The sequence below is a fragment of the Brassica napus genome, chromosome C9, assembly GCF_020379485.1.
Source record: "Brassica napus cultivar Da-Ae chromosome C9, Da-Ae, whole genome shotgun sequence".
Taxonomy (NCBI): Eukaryota; Viridiplantae; Streptophyta; class Magnoliopsida; order Brassicales; family Brassicaceae; genus Brassica; species Brassica napus.
In genome coordinates this window covers 21,322,811-21,328,966 of record NC_063452.1, presented here as the reverse complement: position 1 = coordinate 21,328,966, position 6,156 = coordinate 21,322,811, and the positions used below count along the sequence as shown (strand labels likewise).

Below are 6,156 nucleotides of genomic sequence, written 5' to 3'. Positions count from 1 at the left end.
GACAGTCTCTCTGAACGAGGTTTTAAAAACAGCAGAGACTCACATGATTTAAAACTTAGAATCATCACCTCAACAATATTGCAATCCACATCTAAGAAGTCTTAATCACAAAAGCACATTATATCATATCCTAGCTTAGCAACCAAATTCATTTAGCCAACAACTTAGCAAATCTTGTCTTTCATTACCCATCTACCAACCTCATTTCTTAGCATAAAATAAAAGTGAAGGCTTTACCTTGGGAGTATTGATCACAGGATGCAAGGATTCTCAAACAAGTATCTGGACATGCATGTAAACATTAGTTTCTATCCTCTCTCTCTACTAATTTTCTCTCTTAGTCAAAGTCTGTTTATATGCAAGATCATTGACCAAGATTGGACATGCTTCCATGAATCAAGCCTTAATGGTGGTTGCCACCAAGTCCTGTTCATTTCTTTTTGACATATATCCTAGGATTATTTGTGAAGCAAGCCTTAATGGTTGTAGCCACCAAGTCCTGTTCTAATCATTTACCTATGAAATTCTTATGAAGCTAGCCTTAATGGTTGTAGCCACCAAGTCCTGTTCGAATTCCTTCCTAATAAATTTCTATATTATATATATATATATATATATTAATTTATATTTCGAAAATAGAGAGAGAAAGGGTGATAAATCTATATACACAAGGGTTTACTTTCCAGATTTGTTTGAAAAATCTGATCTCATGTATACCAAACCCCAAGACAAGCAGTTGTGTCAGGTTTAGTGTTGGAAGTCAGTTTTGGTTCCTTCAAAACAATCTCAGCAAGAGTGGATAGTTGACAGGTTGATCCACTTTAGTATCTTTAGTACTATCTGCAATCAGTAAATCTAGAATGGTGCTAAAGAGTGATTAGATATCTAGCAAAATCTACAAGTTCATAATCTCTTTCTTGACTCAATAATAACTTAATTTGAAAACATTTTAGTAAGACTAATAAGTAAGTGAATATCAGTAAACCTCCCCCCAGACTTAAACAACACTGTCCCCAGTGTAAATTCAGTCGGAGTTTTGGTTGGAAATAAATCATAAGGACTCAATGTAACAAGTAAGAACGATTTACCAGACCGGAATGAATGTCGACCGATGTATGGATGTTGATATCGGTCGATGCAGGTAAGACAATGTCGATCGATGTCGACAGGTTCGCGTCGGTCGATACTGATGGTAATCGTCTACTCGGTTCTTCCTTTTGTTTTTATTTTTATTTTTATGACATGCAATAATTAAAAACCAACATAAATATTATATCAATAAAAACTTAATAAATATTACCTAATAGTGGGTTGCCTCCTACTCAGCGCTTTGTTATAGTCATTCAGCTTGACTTTGGAGGGGTTTTGGCTAGTAATGTTGAGAACTGGGACTTGTTGGAAAGCAAGTATCCATCTCTTCTTTGCTCTTGTTGAACCATGTACCAGTGAAATCTCTCATTGCTTCATCTCCTCTGCGCCATTTATCCTTCATTGTTGCAGTTGTGTTTTCAATCCTCTGCAATCTTTCACCAAGACTCTCAAGGTTGAACTGATGTCTGGTAAGTGCGGCATAAGTGTCAGCTGAGATCTCCTCTCCTTGGTAATGTGTGTTGGACATGTCGGATGTCATCTTTGGTACTAGCCGGCTTCGGTTTGTATCACTGTCGATTGGTGTGTGATTGTGAATGTCGATCGATGGAGGTGGTCTGATATCGATCGATGGTGGTTGTCTTCTGTCGATCGATGGAGGTCGAGCAACGTCGGTCGCGTTCTGAATTTTGGCTATGTCTTGCTTCATCTCCTCCATGCAAGTAGTTAGCCAACTGATACTATCATTCAATGGATAGTAGATACCATCAAGCTTCATTTGGAAAGCTTCTTTGTTCCTCTCATGTTCACCACAGACTCCATAGAACATCTCATTGATCTCGTCCTTGGTGTAGATCTCTGGTACCAACTTTGTCTGTGTGAATGAGCTAGCATGTTCAGGAAGACATATGTAGGCTGGCTCATCTCTTGAAGCACTTTCCAGAAGTCTTCTGATATCCTTGTTGTGAACAGGAATGGTGTGTCCATCTAGATCTCTGGCAAATTATCTGTCGTCTCTGTAGACTTCATACTCATCTTTCTCTTCCCAGTAGAATTTCCTGTTACCATAGAGATCATAAGCTCTTCTGCCGAATTCTGGCTGTCTGGCGACCGATGTTGGGGCGTCAACGTCGATCGATGGATGAGTTGTATGGCGAGATCGCTGTATGAAGCCATTGTCTATGCCACCAGCTGTGTCATATGACTCCTTTGTAGCCTTCTGTTCTGGATTGTTGCGCTGCTGATGCATGAACAGATTGTTTGCTCCATTGGCTGTCTGAAAGATATATGCGATATCGTTTCGAGATACGTGTAGTGTGCGGTCGTCTATTGCTTTTGCGTAGCCATCAGGGTCCCTGAAAATACCAAATTCGTCTGGAGTTAGATACTGGTTATCTAATTTATCTTTTTCACTTACAGTGGTTTTCAGTATTGGACGGTTGTCGATCAACGTGGCATTGTTGGTGTCGATCGATTGTTGAGGACGAGTGTTGATCGATTGTTGATGATGAGTGTCGATCGATGTAACTGGATGAGTGTCGATCGATTTCGAGTAGTCAGATTCGTACTCGGCTCCACAGTGGCAAGCTACAATGATTCCTGCATCATTGATTCTTCTAGGGATCGTCTGTGGCTTCTTTACTGGGATAGGGTCGTAGTGGGCATTAGGATCGATGAGTGTTAGACACAACTGGTTGGTTTGCAAGTTGCACACTGCTCCCACTGTTGACAAGAAAGCTCTCCTAAGTAGTAGAGAAGAGTTCCAGTTTAACTTGATATCCAAGACATGTAAATCAACTGGAACTAGAGCATTACCAATATTTACCTCTAGGTCTCTCACAATTCCTCCTGAGTTCTTCTGGGAACAATCCACAAAAGTGAACAATTCCTGCGAAGGCTCCACTTGCAGACCCAGATGGTGTGCCATAACCCTAGGTAGGATGCTGACTGATGCTCCTGTGTCGCACAAGGCATGTGGGAATTCAATACCCTTCACTGTGCATGGTATTGCAAATTGCCAAGGATCACTCTTCTTCTTCAATGTAATCCTCATCCTCAACTTTTCTCTAGCTTCAAAGAACATTCTCCTGATGTCTTTTTCTTTCTCTCTGGTTTCTTTGAAGAACATCCACAATCTGTGGGTGTAATAAGCTTCTTCGAATGGCTTATGTAGAGGAATCCTGAAGACTCTCTTTTGGAAATCTTCTTTTTCTTTTTCATTAGCCCCCCTCTTCAGATGTTTCTCCAGTTTTTCCTTTCTTATCATTAGGGTTCTTCCAGTAGAAACCTTATCCTCTTCCATAGGATCCTTTTCATCATCTGAAGGTGTCCTGACAGGCTCTGGTGGTTGTTCTGAAGGTTTGGGTTTTTGCCTGAGTGCGTTAAGTCGTGCAACATCTATCTTCGGCATCTGCACTCGGTAGGTAATAGGGGCTCGTCGATCAATAGGCGGTGATGGTTTTCGATCGATATAGGCCTCTGAGTGTCGATCGATATGCGCTGGAGTTTATCGATCGATGTTGGCCTCTGACTGTCGATCGATATTGTTGTTGGCATGTCGATCGATTCGGACTTTATCAGGGCTGTGCGGATGTGGGTGTTTTGCTGTGAACTCCTCGTGAGTTAAAATCCTCACGGCATTGCAAGACGCGGTTGACTCCGTAGGTGTTGTTGTTCGATGCTCAGGAGTTCTTGTTGATCGATTTGTGTTGGTGTATATCGATCGATGTTCGGTGTCTGGCGTCGATCGACAGCAATGTGATCCACCAAAACTCATCAAACTTTCTACCTCGAAATCACCTTCTTGCAGCTTTTCTTCCTTCACCACTTGCCAAAAATCATTCTCAATGATGGCATTCACGTGGTGCTTCATCACATCATCTCCTACTCCTCTTGTTGAAGCTTCCTGCCTCATAACAACATCTCCTGTTTGCACAACCTACATCTCCATCTTCTTCACATGAGTGCTCGAAGTCTCAAACTTTGTGTTCAGGTTGGTGTAGACAGAATCTATCTTCCCGTTGAAGTCCACTGTCATTCGCTGATGTGCCTCAAGAACCCTATCGAGCATCTCTTCAATCTTGCTCTCTTGAGTAGGCGGCGGTGGCTTCTGGTAGTAGGAACTTCCAAAATTCATGTTGTTGTTGTAGCTGTTGTTGTAGGGTTTCTGGTACTGTGAGTTTTGGTTGTAGTTGCTCATATTTCCATAGGAGTTTTTGTTTCCACCCTGGTTTCCAGAACCTTGAATACAGCTCCACCAATGTAGTTCACCTCTTCTTCTTCTGCTCTATCCTCTACACCTTCTGCATCTTCAACAAAGCTGACCTGCTTCCTGAGAAGCTTGTGAACACTGTCTAGTTTTGCCTTCACCTCATCCATCTGATCATTCCCAAGGATGGTGGCAGATCATTTCCTCTCAAAACCAGTGTTCTTGGTGTTGTTGCTGGATGCTAGGTTTTCAATAACTTTGACTTCCTCCTCTGGATTCCTGGTGTTGAAGTTTCCATTGCTGGAAGCATCAAGAGCCATCTGGTACTGCACCGCGATGCCTTTGTAGAAAGTACAGAGCAATTGTACTTCATTGAATCCGTGGTGTGGACAGTCTCTCTGGTAAGACTTGAATCTGATCCAAGAGCCTCTGAATGATTCTACAGGCTCCTGAGTGAATGTAGCAATCTTGCTCTTCGAGTCTTCAGCACACGCCTCATCAAAAAAATTGCATAAGAATGCATTCTTGATGTCGCTCCAGGATTTAAGAGATCCTGGTTGTAACTGCTTGAGCCAATGCAGAGCTTCTCCAGCAAGTGAGTACCTGAAGAGTTTGCATAACAGGTAGTCCTCAGAGACTCCCTCGACTCTAATAGCAGAAATCAGATCCTCGAACCCTCCAGATGGTCCATAGGATGCTCGTGGAATAATCCATGGTAGGGTAGCTGTCCCACAAGCGTATAGTACTGCGCTTTCAACTCAAAATCCCTTTCAATGGTGGGAGGAAGGATGGCTGATCTGTTGGTGTAGTATCGATCTGGACGGTTGTAATCAGCCAACGTCTTGGGTTGCGCAACCTCATCTACAGGTAAGGTAATACCTGTAGCAGTAGCATCAGGCTCAGGGATTGCAGCCCCCTGAGCATATATCCTCTGACCTTCTGCATTACGCATATAACCCTCCTGGTCATGCAGGTCTCCATTGTTGTCCCGAACAAGTATCAAAGGCACAACCATGTCTCGAGGCTCAGTATCGATCGATGTCTGAGATGGAATGTCGATCGATGTCGGGTGAAAGATGTCGGTCGACAGAACGTTTGTGTTGTCGGTCGACAGGGGTGAGAGAGAATCAATCGACGGGACTGGTGTCTGGGTCGATGGTGGTTGAGCAGAGTCGAGCAACACGGAAGTGTTTTTGTCGTCGATAAGGAGCGCGTTTCCTTGCGGATCGAGCGTTTCAAACTTGCATGATCTGATGAGAATATCAGTTGAGTTTCCTTGTTGCTTCTGGTACTGCTGGGCATGTACCTGAAAATCCAAGAAAAAAATTTATGTCAGAAACTTAACAAAAAAATAGACAAAATAGGCGATCAAAGCTCCCCGGCAGCGGTGCCAAATTTGATACCACTCAAATTACCCTAAGGAGTGATTTATACTCTCTCAAATAAGAGGTCGAGTTGTAGTACTTTGGGATCGAATTCATAGGGAGCTAGGGAACCTAATGAATCTAATATGATTTGTTAAGCAAGAATGTTTTTTAGAGTTTTTAAATGTAAATTGCAGTTTTATAATGAACAAGTATTTGTTCAATAGCAGGTTTGGAGTTTTGGTGCTTAAAATGGAAATAGCTAGACTTAGGATTTTTATTCAGGAAAATTTGGATTATAATCCTACAGATGCCTAATGAGTTGCATGCATGATAATATAAAACTCAACTACTTAAATCAACTAGTCAATCAGCTCTCGCATGTATTGACTTGTCTATTAACTAGATCTAATGATCTCAACTCTCGTTATTTTAATCAATAGAAAGTGTCGATCGATAATCATATGGGGATATCAATCGATACACCTTTTGCAC

General features: G+C 42.0%; 1 non-coding gene across 1 annotated transcript; it reads left to right on the top strand.

Annotated features, from left to right (window-relative positions):
* Window positions 1–4,672: 4,672 nt before the first annotated feature.
* LOC125593712 lies at window positions 4,673–4,780 on the top strand. Its single transcript, XR_007329610.1, has one exon. It is a non-coding gene; the product is annotated as a small nucleolar RNA R71 (small nucleolar RNA).
* Window positions 4,781–6,156: the final 1,376 nt, after the last annotated feature.